Genomic DNA, 23,086 nt, shown 5'->3' on the forward strand with positions numbered 1-23,086 from the left:
AGAAATAGGCCACTCAGCCCATCGAATCTGCTCCGCCATTCAATGAGATCATGACTAATCTGATGTGATAGTCCTCAACTCCACTTTGCCACCTTATCTCCATGAACCTTGATTCCTTTGCTGATTAAAAGTCTGTCTGTCTCAGCCTTGAACAGACTTAACGACCCAGCCTCTACAGCTCTCTGCGGTAAAGAATTCCACAGAGCCACTACTCTCTGAAAGAGTAAATCCATCCTCATCTCTGTCTGAAATGGGTGACTCCTTACTCTGAGATTCTGCCCTCTGGTCCTAGACTCTCCCAAAAGGGGAAACAACCTCTCAGCATCGACCCTGTCAAACCCCCTGAGATTCCGATATGTCTCAATGCGGTCACCTCTCATTCTCCTAAACTCCAATGAGGACAGGCCCAAGCGACTTAACCTCTCCTCGTAAGAAAATCTCTCCATTCTCTGGATCAACCTAGTGAACCTTCTCTGCACTGCCTCCAATGTCAGTATATCTTTCCTTAGATAAGGGGACCAAAACTGTTCACAGTATTCCAGGTGTGTGGCCTAACTAGCGCCTTATATCGTTTTAATAAGGCTCCCTATTTTTAGGCTGTTCGCTATATTATACATCTCACTGCACTGTCAGCTTTCTACCATCTTTCCAATGGGACATTAAACCAAGGCCCTGTATACCCTGGACATAATAGCTCCTTTAGCAACATTGAGTGCCTGTCATGGCTCAGGTTGTAGCACACCTGAGTCATAAAGCTCGAGGATCAAGTTCCACTCCAGGTTTCAGGCTGACAATCCAGTCAGGGCTGTGCTCTGAAAGATGCTCTTTTCCAGACAGTGAGATGTTAAACTGAGGCTCGTTGTGCTCTCTGACATGGCTGTAAACGGTCTCAGGGTCCTGGCCAATCTTAATCCCTCAACCAACATCACTAAGAACAAATTATCTGGCCATTGCTGCTTGTGGGAACTCAGTTGCAGCGATTCCGACCTTACAACAGTCTCTACACTTCAAAAAGTACTCCATTAGCTGTAAAGCTAACTTAGGCAGAGGTTGTGGTGTATTGTTAATGCTACTGGGCTAGCAATCCAGAGCCCCAGAATAATGCTCCAGGGCCATGGGTTCAAATCCCACCCTGGCAGCTGGTGGGAGTTGAAATTCAGCGCATAAATCTGGAATGTCACCAGTAATGGTGACCAAGAAACGATTGTCGTTAGAACCCACCTGATTCACCCATGTCTGCTGTCCTTACCCAATCTGCCTCCATGTGACTCCAGATCACCACTGTCCCAGAGGACCATAGGCTGCTTTCCCCTTGGAGGGGGAGAGCTGACTGATGACGATTTAACCTGAGGGTCACCACACCTCAGGCGAGGGGCAAGTTTGAGAAGGCGGGGCCTTCATGAATAACCTATGGAAATTGAACCCGTGCGTTTGACGTTGCTCCCTATCACAAAGCAGCCATCCAGCCAACTGAGTAAGCTAACTCTAGACCTACAGCAATGTGGTTGATTCTCAACTTCCCTCTGAAATGGTGCAGTAAGCTGCTTAGTTGTATCCAACTGTCCTTAAGAAATTAGCAGCACTGGGGTTTGCACCTACACCTGTTTAAGAAAGTGACTCACCAGTACCCACCCAAGGGCAATTAGGAATGGGCAAAATATTGCCCTAGCCAGTGATGCCCACATCCTATGAAATACTATTTGGAAAAAGCACTTTGAGTCACCCAGTGGGCTGCTTGTCCTATGTAAATACAAGTCTTCCTTGTTTTATTATTTCAAAGAGCAGGAAGGTTATTTCCAGTTGCTGTTATGTCTCAGCCAACATTACGAAAGCAGATTGATTGGCCATTTATCACTTTGTTGTTCGTGGGAGCTTGCTTTGCAGAAATTGGCTGTCATGTTTCCTATCTTACAGCAGTGACCACACTTCAAGAGCTTTGGGACGTCCTGAGTCACAGTAGGCACTGCTTGAGCTCCACATCTTCAAATCTACGGTGGTCCCATGGTTCACTGAACTGAGTCTGGGCAGTAACTGAGGGTTGGCGCTGTTTCCTAATCTACACCTTTCCCAGGTGTCAGTTCTTTGTACCTGAGCCTGGACATCAATAGGCTATTAAAACATGATATGAAGCCCATCCAGCCCAGGCACATGTCTAGCCGAGGACTCAAGATTTGAAGAGTTTTTTTAAAAAGCGATAGCTCATCATTTTAGTAAAAATGGTTGGAGAAGAGAGGACTAATGGATGATGTGAAGGCCCTGTTGCTATGCATGTAAAGTTGATCTCCTCTGATGGCCATTACGTATTGTAAAGCGAGAACATAGAATTTACAGTGTAAAGGAGGCCTTTCAGCCCATAGAGTCTATACCGGCCCTTAGAAAGAGCACCCTACTTAAGCCCATTCTTTCACCCTATCCCTAGAACTATCTATCCCCACCTAACCTTTTGGACACTAAGGGGTAATTTATCATGGCCATCTAACCTGCACATCTTTGGATTGTGGGAGGAAACCGGAGCACTCGGAGGAAGCCCACGCAGACACGGGGAGAACGTGCAAACTCTGCACAGTCACCCGAGGTTGGGATTGAACCCGGGTCCCTGGAACTGTGAGGCAGCAGTGCTAACCACTGTGCCACCTGCCGCCCATGCATTGATCTCTGGCACTATGAAAGCTATGTTGAGTGGCCCAGGACAAGGTTGCTGAAAATGAAATGAACAAAGTAAATTTTCGTGAAATTCCATCTCATGCCCTCTCAAAAGTGTGCATGCATTTTACCTACAGGTTTCGCTACGGCAACCGTCCTACAGAGATCCCTGGATTTCCACTTGCACCAGAGGTAGAACTGGGACTGCTGATGGCTACAAACCTCTTGGACTAGCAGAAAATAAAAATGTAACTGATAACCTCAAAAAATATAGAACTGGAGTGCGACAATGGTTGTGAGCTTTCCATGCTGGCAAGGCTAGAAGAAAATATCTAATTTGCGTTTGTGATCCAGTGACCTCTGCTGGATGGTGCACACGAATGGAGGCTGGATGGAGACATGCACTGAGGTTCTGCTATGCCTCTCGCTGTGGTGAAAACAGCCTGTCAACACATACTTTGCCTCACACACTAAAATTAACCGACGTGTGTGAGGTATCACAGGGCCTTTAGCGAGCTAGCTGTGCAATCTTCCCCATCAAATTGAACAGACAGGGAGGGGGGGGGGGGGGGGGGGGAATGGTGAAGGACATTCTGGCAGACCAGCTATTATCTATGCAGCACAGGAAGGCCGAAGCGATGAGTTACCTGCAATGTCGAACGGCGGCATGGGGCTGACCGCTGGTTCCAGGCCCGCCACCCTGTCTCTGAGCTTCAGCACTGGACGATTAGCGGGTTTAACCAGGGGAGAGACCTTGAACATTTCACAGCACATCTGCACCTCAAAGTAGGTGGTAAATACTTCCCTGTACCGCCACATGGCTCCTCGCATTGCGTTGCTATGGAAACGCCCCCTAAAACAAGGTCTGAATCGGCCGGCAGGGGATTTCAATGGTTTGTCTCACACGCCGCTGTTGCAAAACCTGCCCCGAGTGAGTGAGAGAGACAGAGAGGTTCTGCTCGCTCTCTCCGACGCTGGCTTGTTTGTGCAAGTGTATTTTGTTCCTGGAGCCAGTTCTGAGCCGGGAGGTTGGGGAATAGATTTACCCAGCAATCCGCGGCCTACCTTTCTCTCACCTGTCGTCTCCAGACCCAGGGGAGAAGCCTCTCTGCAGGTAAGGATTAATGACGAGGTTCAGGATGGGATTAAATATAGGAGCTGAATGGGAGAAAGGAGTACAAAAGGGCACTTACTTTCCCAAAAGATGTGGACCAGCCTCCCCGAACAGGCGGCGGAATGTGGCGACTAGGGGCTTTTCACAGTAACTTCATTTGAAGCCTACTTGTGACAATAAACGATTTTCATTTCATTTCATTTCAGATGCCGGCGTTGGACTGGGGTGGACACAATAAGACGTCTTACAACACCAGGTTAAAGTCCAACAGGTTTGTTTCGAATCGCTAGTTTTCGATGACATTCACCTGAGGAAGGAGCTGCGCTCCCAAAGCTAATGATTCAAAACACACCTGTTGGACTTTAACCTATTGTTGTAAGACTTCTTACTTTCCCAAAAGAGACCTCACACTTTCGTGCAAGCATAGAATTACAAAGACAATCCAGCCTGGAATGAGCCTATTCGGTCCATCCTGATTCTGCTCGTTTTTATTCTCTGACTGAGCGGTGTTCTGAATCTGACCCCCTGCCTTGTTCCTGTATCTATATTCCGCAGCATGGGAAAACAACCAAAGCTGGCCAACAGTTTCCATAGAATTTACAGTGCAGAAGGAGGCCATTCGGCCCATCGAGTCTGCACCGGCTCTTGGAAAGAGCACCCTACCCAAGATCAACACCTCCACCCCATCCCCATAACCCAGTAACCCCACCCAACACTAGGGGAAACTTTGGACACTAACAGGGTCTCCTCTCATCTTTTCTCGCCTAATCCCACGGTCCCTTCAAGCCACACAACACCCTGACTCGGAAATGTATCACCGTTCCTTCACTGTCACTGGGTCGACATCCTGGAACTCCCTCCCTAACAGCACAGTGAGTGTACCTACACCACATGGAATGCAGCAGTTCAAGAGGAAAAATTCTCCCTATATCCACTTGATCAAAACCTTTCATCATCTTAAAGACATTTATTAGGCCACCCCTCAGCCTTCTTTTCTCAAGAGAGAGAGAATAGAGTCATAGAGCATAGAAAAGGCCCTACAGCCCATCAAGTCTGTGCTGGCCAAAGGCAGCCATCTAACTATATATATATAGCCACACATTACAGTTATCATCTTTGTAAATCTCTGCATCCTTTCCAGTGCCTCGATATTCCCTTTTATAATATGGACACCAGAACTACATGCAACAACTTACATTTATATAGCACATTTGATTTAATGAAACATCCTGACACTGAGCCACATGAAGAAATACAAGGTTGAATGACCAAAACCTTGGCCAAAGAGGTAGGTTTTGAAAAGTGTCTTAAAGGAGGAAAGGTGTAGGGTGATTATTCCAGAGCTTGGGCCCAAGGCAGTTGAAGATAGTTACAAATGGTGGGAAATTATAATTGGGGATGTGCGTGGAATGACAAATTTAGAGGAGCCTAGAAATCTCAGAGGTTTGAACGTAGAACATAGAGTCGTGAACACAGCCCAGTCCATCGCGCGAAACCATCTCCCATCCATTGACTTTGTCTACACATCCCACTGCCTTGCCTTGGGAAAGCAGGCAGCATAATCAAAGACTCCTCCTAACCGGGTTATTCTCTCTTCCAACTTCTTCCATCGGGCAGTAGATACAAAAGTCTGATAACACGCACTAACAGGTTCAAAAATAGGTTCTTCCCCGCTGTTACCGGACTACTGAATGACCCTCTTATGGACTGAACTGATCTCTCTACGCATCATCTCTACCGTTGTAGCATGACACTCTGGCTTCACCCAGTGCCTGTGTCTATGTTTTTACACTGTGTATTTATCATATGTCCTATATTTTTCTCTTGTATGGAACGATCTGCTTGGACTGTACACACAACAATACTTTTCACTGTACAATAAATCTAAATCTAAATCTAAATATAGAAACATTGAAACTAGGAACAGGAATAGACATTTGGCTCTTTGAGCGCACCCTGCCATTGGGGGCCGGTTTAGCTCAGTTGGCTGTACACCTGCTTCGTGATACAGAGCGAGGTCAGCAGTGCGGGTTCAATTCCCCCTCCCGGCTGAGGTTATTCATGAAGACCCCAGCTTCTCAACCTTGCCCCTTGCATGACATGTGGTGATTCTCAGGTTAAATCCCCACCAGTCAGCTCAAAGGGAAAAGCAGCCCATGGTCATCTGGGACTCTGGTGACTCTACTTTACCAGCCGTTCAATATAATCACGGCTGATCCTTTATCGCCATGGCTATATCACTTTCTCACTTTCCATCATACCCACATACCCTTGATGTAATTAAAAACTTAGCTATTTCTTTCTTGAATATATTCAGTGATTTGGCCTCTACAGCATTCCTTGGTAGGGAATTCCATAGATTCATTACCCTTAGAGTGAAGAAACCTTTCCTAATCTCAGTCCTAACCTGTGTTCTGAGGTTGTGTCCTCCCCCAACCCCGCCCAACCCGGTTCTCTGATCTGCATCTCGGGAAAACATCCTCCCTGCATCTAGTCTCTCCAGTCCTCTTAGCATTCTGAGTGTTTAATCAGATCTGCTCCCACCTGTTTAAACTCGAGTGAATACAAAACCAGTCGAGCCAATCACCAATCTCTCCTCTTGGAGCAATTCGCCAACTCCGGTACCATCCCAGTGAGTCCCTGCTGCACTCCCCCCTCGATGGCAAATGTGTCGTTCTGTCGGTAGGGAGACCCAAAACTGCACATAATACTCCAAGTGTGGTTTCACCGGGGTTCTGTATCACTGCAGAACCCCTACTTATGAACTGAGATCCTCTTGCAATGAAGGCCAGCATTGTGAGGCTGGAGGAGATTACAGACATAGAAGGATTTGAAAACAAGGATGAGAATTTGAAGACATTGCTTGTCCAGAAGCCAATGTAATCCTGTGAGCACTGGGGTGATGGGGGAATTGGACCTGTTGAGTTTAGACGCAGGCAGCAGATTTTACATCTATGTTTGTATGGCTAAGGGCAGCACGGTGGCGCAGTGGTTTGCACTGCAGTCTCACGGTGCCGAGGTCCCAGGTTCGATCCCGGCTCGGGGTCACTGTTCCTGTGGAGTTTGCACCTTCTCCAAATGTCTGCGTGGGTTTCCTCCGGGTGCTACGATTTCCTCCCACAGTTCAAAGCTGTGCAGATTAGGCGGATCGACCATGACCAATACATGGGGTTATGGGGATAGGGCAGGGGAGTGGGCCTACATCGGATGCTCTTTCAGAGGGTCGGTGCAGACTCAATGGGCCAAATGGCCTCCTTTTGCACTGCGGGAATTCTATCATTCTATGGTCCGAATCAAGGGCATTGCCATCGCTGAATGTCCCACTATCCAACGGTCGCCGCTGACCAGAAATTGAACTGGACCAGCCGTATCAATACAAGAGCAGGTCAGAGGCTGGGAGCCCGACAGCAAGTAACTCACCTCCAGAGTCCCCAAAGCCGGCATCCACAAGGCACACGGCAGAAGTGTGGTGGAATACGCGGGGAAACAGCACCACCTGCAAGTTCCCTCCAAACCGCACACCATCCTGACCTGAAGCGATATTGCCATTCCTGAATATAGAACGTGGAACATACAGTGCAGAAGGAGGCCATTCGACCCATCGAGTCTGCACCGACCCACTTAAGCACTCACTACCACCCTATCCCCGTAACCCAATAACCCTCCTAACCGTTTTGGACACTAAGGGCAACTTATCATGGCCAATCCACCTAACCTGCACATCTTTGGATTGTGGGAGGAAACCGGAGCACCCGGAGGAAACCCACGCACACACGGGGAGAACGTGCAGACTCCACACAGACAGTGACCCAAGCCGGGAATCAAACCTGGGACCCTGGCGCTGTGAAGCCACAGTGCTAGCCACTGTGCTATCATACTGTCCAAATTGTGGTCAGATCAAAATCCTGGAACTCCCCCACAGCACTGTGGGTGTTCCTACACCACATGGACTGCAGCAGTTCAAGGGAAATTAGGGATGGGCAACAAATGCTGGCCTGGCCATAAACACCCACAAAGCCCCAGTTTCCACAGAGGTTTGAGACAATTGGCAAAGGAAGCAGTGGTGACATGAGGAAAAACTTTCTTCCTACAGCGAATGGTTAGGATCTGGCCTGAGAGTGCGGTGGAGGCAGATTCAATCGAGTACCCCAAGAGGGAATTGGATGATTATCCAAAAAGGAAGAATGTGCGCGATTACCGGGGGGAATTGCACTGAGTGAATTGTTTCTTCAGAGAGCCAGCACAGATCAGACGGGCCAAATAGCCTTGTTCTGAGCTGTATCAATTCTGTGATTCCGTAGCTGGCCAGTTTGGGGACAATCACTGCCAGCGAACTCTTTCCCAAAGGAGAAAATGCTGTCCATTGTCTCAGACACTCTCCCTGCTGGTGGTCCTGGAGTTATTGAAGGATGGTTGTGGAGCACATCACTGCAATACCTTACTCTCAGTAGGTTCAATAACAGAGGAACATAGGAATTAGGAGCAGAATGGGGCAATTCAGTTACTCGAGCCTGCTCCGCCATTTAATCAGACCACGACTGATCTCTTCCTGGTCTATGATCCACTGTTCCCCTATCCCTTTAACCCATTTTGTTAATCAGAAATATATCTACTTCTCGAAACCATTTGGTGATTCAGGTTCCACCGCACTATGAGGCAGCGGGTTCCACAAATTCACCACCCTCTGCGAGAAGTAGTTCTTCCTCATCTCAGTTCTAAATCTACTGCCTCTCAACCCATATCTGTGACCTCTCACTGTATGATTGCCCCACAAGGGGGAATATTTGGTCTAGGTTTACTTGATCAATCCCTCTTGGTATTTTATGTACCTCAATCAGATCCCCTCTCACAATCGTCCTTCCAACCAACAACAGAAGATTTCTAAAAGTCTTTCTCGCAGAGATGGAAAGCCATCCCTTGCAGCGGTTCTTCTGCGCGGCTCTATCAGAGAGTTTCCGTCATTCTCTGCTGCTGGGCGATGTGGGAGGGAATTTGCTCCTATTTACTGTGAGCCTACAGATTGGGAACCCTCCTGGTGTTATCTATCCCTCTCAGTTGTTTTCAGTGCCTCGGGAGAGATCCATGTCACCAGCCAGGTGCAATGAACTCAATTTGATTCCAGTGGGAGGAACATGAGGTTTTGTGACCCAGATTTCTGTTGGGTAAGTATGCCAATGGTTGCAGATGGTATCATAAGTAAATGAAGTTGAGATACAGGTCAGCCACCATCTTGACTGGCAGAACAGACTGGAGACCATTAATGGCTTCAAATTAAGTTACGGTGAAAAGCCCCGAGTTGCCACATTCCGGTGCCAGTTCGGGGAGGCTGGTACGGGAATTGAACCGTGCTGCTGGCCTGCCTGGGTCTGCTTTCAAAGCCAGCGATTTAGCCCTGTGCTAAACCAGCCCCGCAGCCCCGCCCAGCAGCAGGGAATGACAGAAACTCTCTCCGATAGAGCAGCTGAGAAGAACCGCTGCAAGGGACGGCTTTCCATCTCTGCGAGAAAGACTTCTGGAAATCTTCTATTGTTGGTTGGAAGGACGATTGTGAGAGGGGATTTGATTGAGGTACATAAAATGCCAAGAGGGATTGATAAAGTAAACATAGACCAAATTTTCCCCTTGTGGGGAAATCATAGAGTGAGAGGTCACAGATTTTGGTTGAGAGGCGGTCGATTTAGAACTGAGATGAGGAAGAACGATTTCTCTCAGAGGGTGGTGAATTTGTGAGACTCTACTGCCCCATAGTGCAGTGGAATGGCTGGGAAAGTGGATGAAGGTGGATGAGGTGGCCCAAGAATCCAACAAAGGCCACGTCCTCACACATCTCCACTGGTTTTCCATTAAGAAACCAGCAAGTTAAAAATTCCACCCCAGGCTTGTGGCATTGATATCTACCAATTCCCTCACCTCGACATCTCAGTCTGTGCCTTCCAGTATTTTACTGAGGGGTGCCACCCATTCTCTCTGAAAACATTCATCCATTGGTGGTAGAGCTTTCAGCCACCTTTGTCCCACCTTCTCGAATTAACCTGTCCCCATCTTGCACCTTCCCTTCCTGCTTCGACAGATCTCCACAGTGGCAGCATTTTGAATGAGCCTTCAAGCAAACGCTCTGAAGTCTTCTACCATTGCTTTAACTTCCTGCTTTACGTTGTCTCGCCGTTCTCTTCAGTCTGTCTCTGTAAAATCCCTAAAATGGTTATGTCACTAGACTTGTCTTGCAGAGACCAAAAGGCCATAAGATATAGGAAGCACGGTAGCACAATTGGATAGCACTGTGGCTTCACAGCGCCAGGGTGCCAGGTTCGATTCCCCGCTGGGTCACTGTCTGTGCGGAGTCTGCACGTTCTTCCCGTGTGGGCGTGGGTTTCCTCCGGGAGCTCCGGTTTCCTCCCACAGTCCAAAGACGTGCAGGTTAGGTGGATTGGCCATGATAAATTGCCCTTAGTGACCAAAAAAGATTAGGAGGGGTTATTGAATTAAGAGGATAGGGTGGAAGTGAAGGCTTAAGTGGGTCGGTGCAGACTCGATGGGCCGAATGACCTCCTTCTGCGCTGTATGTTCTATGTTCTCGGAGTAGAATTAGGCCATTTGGCCCAACAATCGTGGCTGATATGTTTCACATCCCCAGGCTCCCAGGCTCCGGCCTTCTCCTCGTAACCCCTGATCCCCTTATTAATCAAAAACCTATCTATCTCTGTCTTAAAGACACTCAGTGATTTGTCTTCTGCGGCAATGAGTTCCACAGATTCACCACCCTCTGGCTGAAGACATTTCTCCACATCTCAGTTTTAAAAGGTTCATCCCTTTAGTCTGAGGCTGTGTCCTCTGCCTTGACTAATGAGCTAGAAACATGAGCAAGATTTGGGGTTCTTGGTCAGGATCCCAGTGTCTGAGTCAGAGTAGGGTGCAGACGATTGCACAATGTGAGGAACTGTCACCCAGTAGTAATTTTCCCCAAATAGTCCAGTTAGTGGCTGAAAGGTGGGTGTGCAGTTCTATGAAGGACGGCAACACGGTAGCACAGTGGTTAGCACTTTTGCTTCACAGCTCCAGGGTCCCAGGTTCGATTCCCGGCTTGGGTCACTGTCTGTGCGGAGTCTGCACGTTCTCCCCGTGTGTGCGTGGGTTTCCTCCGGGTGCTCCGGTTTCCTCCCACAGTCCAAAGATGTGCGGGTTAGGTGGATTGGCCACGCTAAATTGTCCCTTAGTGTCCAAAAAGGTTGGGTGGGGTTAATGGGTTACGGGGATAGGGTGGAGGACTCAAGTGGGGTGCTCTTTTTTCAAGGGCTGGTGCAGACTTGATGGGCCGAATGGCCTCTTTCTGCACTGTAAATTCGATGATAAGCGGAAGGATAGTGGACTTGCTGGCACTCTTGGGCCAACAGAAGGCCCTCCAGCTCAGGAGAAGCAGCAGCTCACAGTTCAGATGCCTTCTCTCCAACTTTTTAAACCTGCCCTTGGCAGCCAAGCTACCATTGTGGTGAGGGAATTCCCCCCCCCCCCCCCAACCCCCTCCCCCCACCCCCACCCCCCACCCCAACCGCCTCAGACTGCCACTGGGAGGTTTCCATCAAGCAGTCAAATAGTTTACTGATGCCTGATTGGGAGTGGAGGCTGGGGGTGGCATCGGAGGGGGGGGTTGCATCGCCAACTGAAAAATTCCAGTTTGCCTCTGATGCTTAGCGACCATTTAGTTCCCTTGACGGTTCAGGGGCAAGATGGTGATGGGGGAAACCTCTGTGGTCAGCATCAAAAGGAACTCTCTTCCTCAAAAGGCAGATTCTTCAAATACATTTACGGCAGAGTTAGATAATTTATTGGTATGCACGGGGGTCCTCGGTTATTAGGGGTCAGTAGAATGCAGATTTGAGGTTACTATCAGGTCAGCCGTGATCTTATTCAAGGGGCCGAATGGCCTACTCCGGCACCTTTGTTCGTATGGACATATCTGTCCCTTCCTTCAGTAAGCTGTGCCTTTCCCCAAGACACAGGGTTTCTCTCCCGCTATCATTGGCTCAAACAGCAAAGCCGCTTACCAACAGGACGCGGAAGAGGCTTGAAATATGAAAATGTGACCAGGCCTCAAGCTGGTCCATCGAGCAGGAGGTAGGCCTGACCCCCTCCCTCACTCATTGGAACGGACCACTCAAACTCACTGAACCCAATGGCGTCAAGGGACATTGGAGTCACAAACTGAAGCAAACTAATGCCATCTCGGTTACCGAGAGCAATCACTGAGGTCCACTGAGCTCCTATTAAAACTTGGCAGCTTTTTTCAATCCCAGACAGGGCTGGTAAACAGGCCTGGACCCTCAATTTTTGTAGTCAACTAGTTTGGTTTTCAATTTACTCCAAAGACTTTTGAACCAGTGTAATTAAAACAATAAGATTATTTTATCGGAGGGCAGGAGGGGTGGGGGAGGGTGTGTGTGGTGGTGGGGGTGTGTGGGGGTGGAGGGGTGTGGTGGTGGGGGTGTGTGGGGGTGGGGGTGTGTGGGGGTGGCGTTGGAGGGGATGGAGAACCGAGTCAGGAGTGGGCATCACTTTGCAATGAAACTCAAGTTTCTATTTCTTTCCAAACGTAAAATATTATAGATTGACAGCTCATATTTAATCTCGACGAGGTCTGGAAAGTGGTATTGACTACCTTCCTGCATCTGCAAATTCTTTTACAATAATCTTTTCTGAGTCCCACAGGTGGCACAGGAAGATTCAAGGTTTCATCCATTGGCACACACAGTGCCACTCTAGGTCCAGAACCCCCTTGACAACAACACTAATCTTGTGGGAATCTGGGGCAAAATTTTCCGGAAACGGCGCGATGTCCGCCGGCTGGCGCCCAAAACAGCGCCAATCAGACGGGCATCGCGCCGCCCTAAAGGTGCGGAATGCTCCGCATCTTTGGGGGCCGAGCCCCAACATTGAGGGGCTAGGCCGGCGCCGGAGGAACTTCCGCCCCGCCAGCTGGCGGAAACGGCCTTTGTTGCCCCGCCAGCTGGCGCGGAAATTACATCTCGGGGCGGCGCATGCGCGGGAGCGTCAGCGGCCGCTGACAGTTTCCCGCGCATGCGCAGTGGAGGGAGTCTCTTCTGCCTCTGCCATGGTGGAGTCCGTGGCGGAGGCGGAAGGGAAAGAGTGCCCACACGGCACAGGCCCGCCCGCGGATCGGTGGGCCCCGATCGCGGGCCAGGCCACCGTGGGGGCACCCCCCGGGGTCAAATCGCCCCGCGCCCCCCCAGGACCCCAGAGCCCGCCCGCGCTGCCTTGTCCCGCCGGTCAGATAGGTGATTTAATTTACGCCGGCGGGACAGGCAATTTATCGGCGGGACTTCGGCCCAATCGGGCCGGAGAATCGAGTGGGGGGGGCCCGCCAACCGGCGCGGCGCGATTCCCGCCCCCGGCGAATCTCGGGTGCCGGAGACTTCGGCAACCGGCGGGGGCGGGATTCACGCCAGCCCCCGGCGATTCTCCGACCCGGCGGGGGGTCGGAGAATGTCGCCCTTGGTCCGGGACTTGCTTCCTCCCTCTTATGTCCCTTGACAAATACAGAATGGGGTTAGATACAGAGTAAAGCTCCCTCGACACTGTCCCCATCAAACACTCCCAGGACTGACACAGCACGGGGCTAGATACAGAGTAAAGCTCCCTCTACACTGTCCCCATCAAACACTCCCTGGACAGGTACAGCACGGGGTTAGGTACAGAGCAAAGCTCCCTCAACACTGTCCCCATCAAACACTCCCAGGACAGGTACAGCACGGGGTTAGATACAGAGTAAAGCTCCCTCTACACTGTCCCCATCAAACACTCCCAGGATAGGTACAGCACGGGGTTAGATACAGAGCAAAGCTCCCTCTACACTGTCCCCATCAAACACTCCCAGGACAGGTACAGCACGGGGTTAGATACAGAGTAAAGCTCCCTCTACACTGTCCCCATCAAACACTCCCAGGACAGACACAGCACGGGGTTAGATACAGAGTAAAGCTCCCTCTACACTGTCCCCATCAAACACTCCCAGGACAGACACAGCACGGGGTTAGATACAGAGTAAAGCTCCCTCTACACTGTCCCCATCAAACGCTCCCAGGACAGACACAGCACGGGGCTAGATACAGAGTAAAGCTCCCTCTACACTGTCCCCATCAAACACTCCCAGGACAGGTACAGCACGGGGTTAGATACAGAGCAAAGCTCCCTCTACACTGTCCCCATCAAACACTCCCAGGACAGGTACAGCACGGGGTTAGATACAGAGTAAAGCTCCCTCTACACTGTCCCCATCAAACACTCCCAGGACAGGTACAGCACGGGGTTAGATACAGAGTAAAGCTCCCTCTACACTGTCCCCATTCAACACTTCCAGGACAGACACAGCACGGGGTTAGATACAGAGTAAAGCTCCCTGTACACTGTCCCCATCAAACATTCCCAGTGTCTCGAGGGGCTGAATGATCTCAAACTGTGTGTATATTTGTCCCATTACTAATCTCTTTTCCTTGCCCAATGAGTTGTTTCATCATTTCATCATGTTTCCGCTGGTCGGAGAGACTAGAACCAGGGGACACAGCCTCAGACTAAAGGGACGATCCTTCAAAACAGAGATGGGGAGGAATTTCTTCGGCCAGAGGGCGGTGAATCTGTGGAACTCTTTGCCGCAGAAGGCTGTGGAGGCTAAATCACTGAGTGTCTTTTAGACAAAGATAGATAAGTTTGTGATTAACAAGGGGATCGGGGGTTATGGGGAGAAGGCAGGAGAATGGGGATGAGGAACAAATCAGCCATGACTGTATGACAGAGCAGACCTGATGGGCCGAATGGCCTAATTCTGCTCCAATGCCTTATGGTCTCATTTAATCTTCCCGCACAAATCACACACCTTCCCTTTTGTCCCATCCACTGCCCCCATGCCCGTGTGTGTGAGACCTGTTACAGATGTGATGAATGGTCAGACAGCTGAGATTTTAACCTGGTGATAGTCTCCACAGATGTTACTCGACACACTGGAGCTTTCTCACGTTTTTTTGTTGATATTATGTTTCTTGAAGACTGGTTTTCCCCACCCCTATCGCTGACATCATTCGTCCTTACTGCTCAACGGAACAAAAGAAAACAAATCCATTCACTTTTACGAGATATTTACAAGTGGTTTTTAAAAGAGGTTTAAATGATGGTGAGACTCGTTCAATCTACAGTTTTAGCCACATCTTAGTACCTTTAGCAGTCTCAGGTAAACAGAATCAAACCTTTGATCTTAAAATTGCTAGCATAGCTGTTGACGACTATATAGAAACACTGAGAGGAATGACAGAAATTACCTTTCTCTTTCTTCATGTTGAAAGGGATTGTGGCGGTCTCTCTGGTTTCGAGGTTAGTCATTGTCCCTGTTTCATTCTCCACTCTGGGAAGGTTAAACCTCGGGGAGAATGCATTAGGAAAAAGATAAGGCCACCAGAACAACCCAAAAGGGCTTCGGAGCTGCATAGCTCCTTAGATCCAAGCACAACTTAAATACTCCACCAAAGGTTCACAATGAGCTGCCCTGGTTGGCAAAGACTCAAACTGGATGGAACACCAAAACCTTTCTGCCACCGTCTGTGCTCGTCACCTGTTTTGTTTTTTGCAATGGAAGAATATCTTTATCCACAATCACATTTCCAAGACCAACCCCACCTGTTACCCCAGGGAAGCTCTCTCTCTCTAGAATCCAGGTGACTGAATCCAACAAACACCTCATTACAGAATTAATGAGGCGGCCACGTGACATGAATTTGAATAAAAACAAAGAGAGCTTTCGCTAAGAAATAAAAATAAAGACCTCTGCGATTTAGTGCCTCATCTTCCCTCTGAGGTATCTCAGACACTCCAAGTGCAACGAAATATTTTTGCAGGGACAGTGGTTAAGTGCAGAGGAATGACTTGTATTTAGGCCACGCCTCTCCGTCATCCCACTGTGCTTCATTATCACAATAGACCTTTCAAACACTGGGACAAAGGGAGCAGCCATTTTGTCCACGGTGAGATCTCACAAATGTCACATGCAGGAAATGTATTTTGGTTCTATTTGTTGAGGAGGGAATAATAGGCAAGATGCTTTCTGGTTCCTTCGCTATGGCATCATGGGATCTTTAATGCCACCTTATAGTCTTGCATAGCATCTACAGCACAGAAATAGACCATTCAGCCCACCAGGTTTCCATGTTCCATAATAACCCTCCACCCATCATTCTTGAGCAAACACCTAAATAATACAATCTTTTATTAGTGTCACAAGTAGGCTTACATTAGCACTGCAATGAAGTTACTGTGAAAATCCCCTAGTCGCCAAATTCCGGCACCGGTTCGGGTACACGGAGGGAGAATTGAGACTGTCCAATTCACCTAACAAGCGCGTCTTTCGGGACTTATGGGAGGAAACCGGAGCGTCTGGAGGAAACCCACGCAGACACGGGGAGAACGTGCAGACTCCGCACAGACAGTGACCCAAGCGGGAATAGAACCTGGGTCCTTAACCCTAACCCTAACTCTAACCCTAACCCTAACCCTAACCACTGTGCTGCCCATAAAATATGTTGTTCTGACCTTCCTCTCTGATACAGTTATCTGCCTGCCTTTTAAATTCACCTCTCCTACTCGCCTGAACTATTGCACAATGCATCAGTTCCAATTTCTAACTACACTCGGGATAAAGAGATCTCTCCTGATAGCCCTATTGGATTCATTAGTGACTGTCTTACATCAATGGCCTCCTGATGTTTGGTCTGTTATGTGGAAATATCTTCTGCACATCTACCCTATCAGTTTTTTACATAATTCCAATGACAGCTAACAGGTCACCCCAGAATCTTCTTCCCAGGAATAGGTGCCCAGCCCGTGCCTCCTTTCCTGACACGAATGACCACTCAGTTTAGATTTCATTCCAGGAGCTCCCTTCTCCATAGCTTCTATGTTGTTTTTGATCAGAGTTATCCTTTAGGTGATGGGTTGACTGGCCCGCCTCGTCTCCCGAACACAGTGTGAAGTGAAAGGTGGCTTGAGTCAGGGGAGGGGGGGGGGGGGGTGGCTGCAAGCACTTTATTCACAAATCCCCTCACGTAAGCTTGGTGCATTGTCCTCTGCAAGTCAGCAAGGCCCTTGTCAATTATTCCATCAAAACCTAAATGGATCATTTTAATAATGGACATTAAGAATAATTTGTACCAGTAAATAGCCAGCGTGATCCTACTGTTATGGGCCAGGGTTTAAAAACTCCAAAGTATTATGGAGTCCACCTGACCTACAACCTTTGTGTTGAATTTGACTAGGATGAACCCACAAGAGCCCGCCTTACAGGTGTTATTCCACAGACTCCTTAGGTGCTTTTAATTTAAAAAAAGCTTTATTCTAAGAATTTAGTTAACATTTGTATAAACACACACAGCAAGAAATTTTATTAATTACAAACACAAAGACCCCACGCAGCTATAGTAAGCCATGTGCAACCCTTAATGAATTCCCCCTTAACTGTTCCAATTCAATAACAAAATCCAAGTAAAACCAGAAATCCCTTTTCAAAAGTGTGGCCCAGCACACGGCACTCTCACTGGTATAAGACTTGTTATTGATACCCTGTTCCCCTTCTCAAACAGCAGATTTGAATTCCTGCCAGAAATCAATTATCTCTTTTAGGTTAAGTCTGGAAGCAGCTTTTAAAAGGAAGATAGAGAAACTGGCTAAAAAAATGTCTGTTCTCTGCCTGAGTCCACAGCAGCCAAATGTGAAAGCAAAACCAAAATTAAGTTCACAGAGCCACAGCCCAGCTCCACCCACTCAATGACATCACCGAAGCCATGTGATAAGCCAAAAACCTTTCTTAAAGGAATACTCCTTTAGTATTTACAGTAACAGACATTCCTGCTCATAAACTGTTTGGATCATATAGTTAACAACAACAATTCAACAATTTCATCCATATACTGCCTTTCAAGTAGAAACCATGGTGCTGCAGAACATTTCACTGAGCTCCAAGGAATAAATAATAGCAAGTGAAAATCCCGGAACTGCCACACAACAGCATTAGGAATGTCAACCTAGATCATGTGCATAAGTCTCTGATGTATTGCTTGAAACCACGACCTTCTGATGAACAGTGTTACGATAGGGAGCTGTTGAGAAATTGGATCCGGAGATGGGATCGAAGATGTCGTGGGTAATTTAGGGGTTAACGGACTTAGGATAAAACGGCACTGAGTTAGAGGGATATGCCCACACATGGCCTGGATTATATTGTCCCTTTAAGACATAAACATGTTGATGTGAATAAACAGGATATCCCTGTTCAGCCGGAGTGATTCACTCAAGATCCATTGTCCTCCGGGACACTCTGATTGGGTCAGCTATTAGCCCATTACAGAGTCTCATGGCTTCTTTTGTCCCGAATTTGGAGGTTAATTGCATATTCATAGCACGGCCCTGTTCTTTTGTGTAAACAGGATTAGGTAATCGAAAGCCCAGAGAATGATAATGAGTTCGAGTCCGGACACCCCAGGACAAAACCAGGGCTGGGCAGAGCTCAGAAAGAGAAAAGAATCCTGCACAAACAGGTGGGGCAGGAAATCCACCGGGGGAGGTCAGGAAAAGCTGCCACAGAGACCGGCTTTCGAAAAGAGGTCTGAAGAAGCTCCTCTAACAACAGGAATATCTTCTGTAAATGCAAGTATCATTGTTGCCTGCCTGGCTGAGTGAAGTTGAGAGCAGCATATTCATTTTACATGCTGTTCAATGGGAAATCAGGGCGGGATTCTCCGACCCCCTGCCGGGTTGGAGAATCTCCAGGGGCCAGCGTGAATCCCGCCCCGATTTGCGGGCGGGGCCGGGATTCACGCCACGCTGGTCGGGGGCTGTTAGCAGCCCCCCCCCCCCCGCAATTCTCCGGCCCCCGATGGGCCGGGCGGTTGTCCATTTTTGGCCAGTCTTGCCGGTGTGGGTTATGTATGGTCCCACATAGATTATCATAGAATTTACAGTGCAATGATGGGACCTGGCAGGTAAGTCGGTGGGGGCGGTCCTTGGGGGAGGGCGCGGAGGAATCCGACCCCGGGGGGCACCCCCACGGTGGCCTGGCCCGTGATCGGGGCCCCCAGATCCGTGAGCGGGCCTGTTCCGTGGGAGCACGTCTTCCTTCCGCATCTGCCCCTGTACGGCTCTGCCGTGGCCGGCATGGAGAAGAGAATCCCTCGCGCATGCGGCAAAATACGGCGGCAGGTCTGCGCATGCACAAACTTGTGCCGTCCCTTCAGCACCAGCTGGAGCGGCGGCAACCCCATCAGCGTCCACCGTGGCCAGCGTGGGGAGAATCCCGGCCCATATGTTCGGGTTAAAAATACATGCAAACTGTTCTTGTTAGGTTCTAAGTATAAAAGTTTAAATATTATTTTGCTTTTGACTTAAAAAATTTTGTTTGTAAAAATAATCAGGCCCTACTTCGTATGCAATCACTCCTGGAGCGAATCGGTCTTTTCGCACTGTTCTGAAAGCAGGCAACACTAATATACAAATGTTAATGCTAATGCACAACAGTCAACACAAACATGTAACAGTCAAAACAGGCACAAAACAATCAACACCGATAAAGAACAGTTAATGCTGACATACAACAGTCAACACAGGCACACAACAGCCAACACGAATGCAAGAGTCAACATAGGCACACAACAGCTAACAAAACCACAACAGTCAACACAGGCACACAACAGCTAACACAAACGCTACAAACCACACAGGCACACAACAGCTAACACAACCATAACAGTCAACACAGGCAGACAACAGCTAACACAACCATAACAGTCAATGCAGGCACAAACAGTCAACACAGGCAGACAACAGACAATGCAGGCACAAACAGCCAGCACAGGCACACAACAGTCAATGCAGGCACAGTCAACACGAACATGCAAGAATTAATGTTGACACACAACACTCAATGCAGCCACAGAACTGACAACATAGGTTTTGTAGCCACCTGAGTTGGCCACTTCCCGACTTAAAATGGAGAACCGCAAAGGCTGAAGGGAAATTCAGCCAACACAGGCAAAAACTAGCAAATACAGAAATCATGTATCTTGGAACCTGCAAAACAACCAGACAGCACGGAAACCAGCAGCCATCTGCATAGTAATGAGCGATCCCCGGGAACAATCGAAACATTTTAAGGTAAACAAGGCCAAGCCAGACTCCTCGGCGCCAGCAGGAGCCAACACAAAAGAGGTTAACGGACACTTAAAGACCGCCCAACGATCAGGGAACCGTTCCAGCATTGGAGAAATCGAACCAAGTGTTTGGAACAAAGTCCAATCACTTGAAACCAGGTACGGGGTCTGCCCCGAAGGGGGGGAAGCCCCTGGGGACTATAAAGCAAAGCCCCCAAGTTCAAATCATTCTTCTTGACAGGGTCACTCAGCAACGCGAAGCAACCCCTCAGAGTGAACTGTCCAGCGGCCTCCAAGCAAGTTAGTCTCAAGTCAACGCGCGCTCCTAGCTACCAGTCCATACCAGCTTTTGAATCCTGCAGACTCAGAACCCGAACGAAAGGCCATTTGTTCCCCTGACCTGGTGGGCCAGTCCGAAGCTAAGTATTGGCCTGTTAGTTATAGAAATAGCCTAGAAAGTAGAGTTTATGCATGAGTAGTGATTTACTGTGTATAATAAATGTGCTTTGATTTGTATCTTACTAATTGGTGTGTTGAGTTAATGATCATTACTTGAACTTGAACCTTGTGGCGGTATCATAAAGATACCTGGCGACTCTAGAGCAAAGGTTAAACAAACAGAGCAAATTACGATTTAAGAGCCAACCAAAAGTTAGCAACAGTTCAAAACAACCAACACTGGTATACAACAATCGGGGGTGGCACGGTGGCACGGTGGTTAGCACTGCTGCCTCACAGCGCCAGGGAACCCGGCTTCAATTCCAACTTTGGGTGACTGTGTGGAGTTTGTACTTTCTCCCCGTGTCTGCATAGGTATCCTCAAAAAAAAAACTCAGTCAAAGAGGGATGTTTTAATCAGTGTCTTAAAAGAGGAAAGTGAGGGACAGAGGAGGAAAGGGCGAGAGAGGAAATTCCAGAGCTGTAGAACCAGGTAGCTGGACGTGCAGGCACCAGTGGAGGAGCAATTCGAATTGGGGAGTCTAAGAGGCCAGAATTATAGCAGCATGGGTATGTTGGAAGGTTGTGGGGCTGGATGAGATCACAGAGATCAGGAGACGAAATGCAATGGGCAAATTTGAAAATGGACAATGGGTGAATTTAGTAAAATCAAGGCATTACTTGATCAGGAGCCGATGTCGGTCAATGAGCACAGGAGTGATAGGGAAATAGAGCTTGATGAGAGTTAAGGCGAGGGCTGCAAGTTCACACATGGCAGAAAGTGAGGGCCCAGTCAGGTGGAACAGGAAAACCTTTTCAAGGTTATGGAGAAAAATGGAGGAGTGGGACTAAAGAGTTGCCATTCATGATAGGCCATGCTAGAATTCTTTACTCTCCAGAAACCGGGTTAGAATGAGGTCATGTTTTTCCTAATAGGGAGATAATTGTATTTTTAGTTGAAAGCCAATTTTTTCTGCTTTGTTTTCAAATTAATTTAATTAAACAGCCCTGCGGAAAGCACTGTGGGTTTATCAGGTGGTTACAGGTATCAGAGTCTCACAGCTTCTTAATGAAGGTTGGCCGAGGATAGCGATGGTACTGTGAAGGATTTAATAATCTGTAATTAAGAAGGCGTTGATTGGCAAAGCACAGAACTCACATAATGCTGTTATCCCATCACCGGTCCAAGCACTCGGAACCTCGGAGCAGAAATTGGCTGCAGAACCATTTTAGAGATCATTCCATCGCATAAAAACCAACTGGGGTAAATTGTAGCAGGCTGCAGATCGTTAGTAACATTTCATTAACTTTCTGTCTTCTCGTGTTCCACTGTTCCAATTCCGCCCCCTTCTCCCCAGCGAATAGGGATGGCTATTTCAAACATTCAATGACTCGACCTCCGCTGCTTTCTGTGGAAGAGGATTCCACAGAAAAAAATGACCCGTTGAGAGAAAAACATGGTCCTCATCTTGGTCTTAAACGGTGGACCTCTTATTGTTAAACTGTGTCCCCTGATTCTAGTCTCTCCCACAAGTGGAAACATCCTCCCACTGTCCAACCGATCAAATCCCCTCAGGATCTTCCAATGTTTCAAAAATAATCACCTCTCAATCTTCCAAACCTCACTGGGTGTAGACCCAACCTGTTCAACCGTTCTTCACAGGATAGGACCTTCATAAGTGGTCCAGATGTGGTCTCACCAAGGCCCTGTACACAGCTGCAGTAAAACATTCACTTTAATATTCCATTCCCCTTACAATAAACCCCCAACATTCACTTTGCCTTCCTGATCACTTGCTGCACCTGCAAACTAACCTTTTGTGATTCATGTACCAGGACGCCCAGATCCCTCTGTACCACCAATTGCTGCAATCTCCCCATTTAGATAAGTTGCTGCTTTTCTATTCATCTTGCCAAAGCGGACAAGTTAACATTTTCCTACGCTATTCCACGGATTTTGCGGCCTCCCTCCCGCAGTGCATTTTCCGAAAGTGGAGACGGCCCGCCAGTAGCTGGCAGCCCGAGCATCCGGCCCCAACGGCGCTTTCTCTGGTGGCAGAGGATGCCCTGCACGCAAAGCACCTTAGACATCGGCGATGCCCCCTGGTGGTGGTTTAGCACAGTGGGCTAAACAGCTCGCTTGCAATGCAGAACAAGACCAGCAGCGCAGGTTCAATTCCAGTACCGGCCTCCCTGAACAGGCGCCGGAATATGGCGACTAGGGGCTTTTCACAGTAACTTCATTGAAGCCTACTTGTGACAATAAGTGACTATTATTATGGTGTGGCCTGTGGTTGCAACAGCCTGGGTTTTACCCGCATTTCCCAGGTGGATGGTTTACCCCTGTGATCACCGACCTATATTGTCTCTTTGTTTTCAAATCCCTCTCTGGTCTCGCCCTTTGCTATCTCCCCCCCCGCCCCCACAACCCACATCTAATTCGGGACTCCTTTTCTCTCATCCTTTCAATGAATGTGAGCATCGATGGCAAGGTCAGCAATTGTTGCCCATCCCTAATTGGATTTGGATTGGATTTTGGTTTATTGTCACGTGTACCGAGGCACAGTGAAAAGGATTGCTCTGCTTACAGTCCAGACAGATTGTTCGATACATGAAAAACAAAGGACATACAATAAATACACAAAGTAAATACATAGATATAAACATCGAGGGCGGGATTCTCCAATAATGGGGC

The 23,086-nt window shown here is 48.4% G+C and overlaps 1 protein-coding gene and 1 pseudogene across 1 annotated transcript in view; one reads left to right on the forward strand and one right to left on the reverse strand.

Moving 5' to 3' along the window:
• Positions 1-23,086, reverse strand: part of robo2 (roundabout, axon guidance receptor, homolog 2 (Drosophila)) — a 1,628,477-nt gene that overhangs the window by 1,270,965 nt on the left and 334,426 nt on the right. The gene's annotated exons all lie outside the window — the stretch shown is intronic.
• LOC140428713 (elongin-C-like) lies at positions 2,217-2,877 on the forward strand (annotated as a pseudogene).

This window comes from Scyliorhinus torazame, chromosome 8 (assembly GCF_047496885.1).
Source record: "Scyliorhinus torazame isolate Kashiwa2021f chromosome 8, sScyTor2.1, whole genome shotgun sequence".
Classification (NCBI taxonomy): Eukaryota; Metazoa; Chordata; class Chondrichthyes; order Carcharhiniformes; family Scyliorhinidae; genus Scyliorhinus; species Scyliorhinus torazame.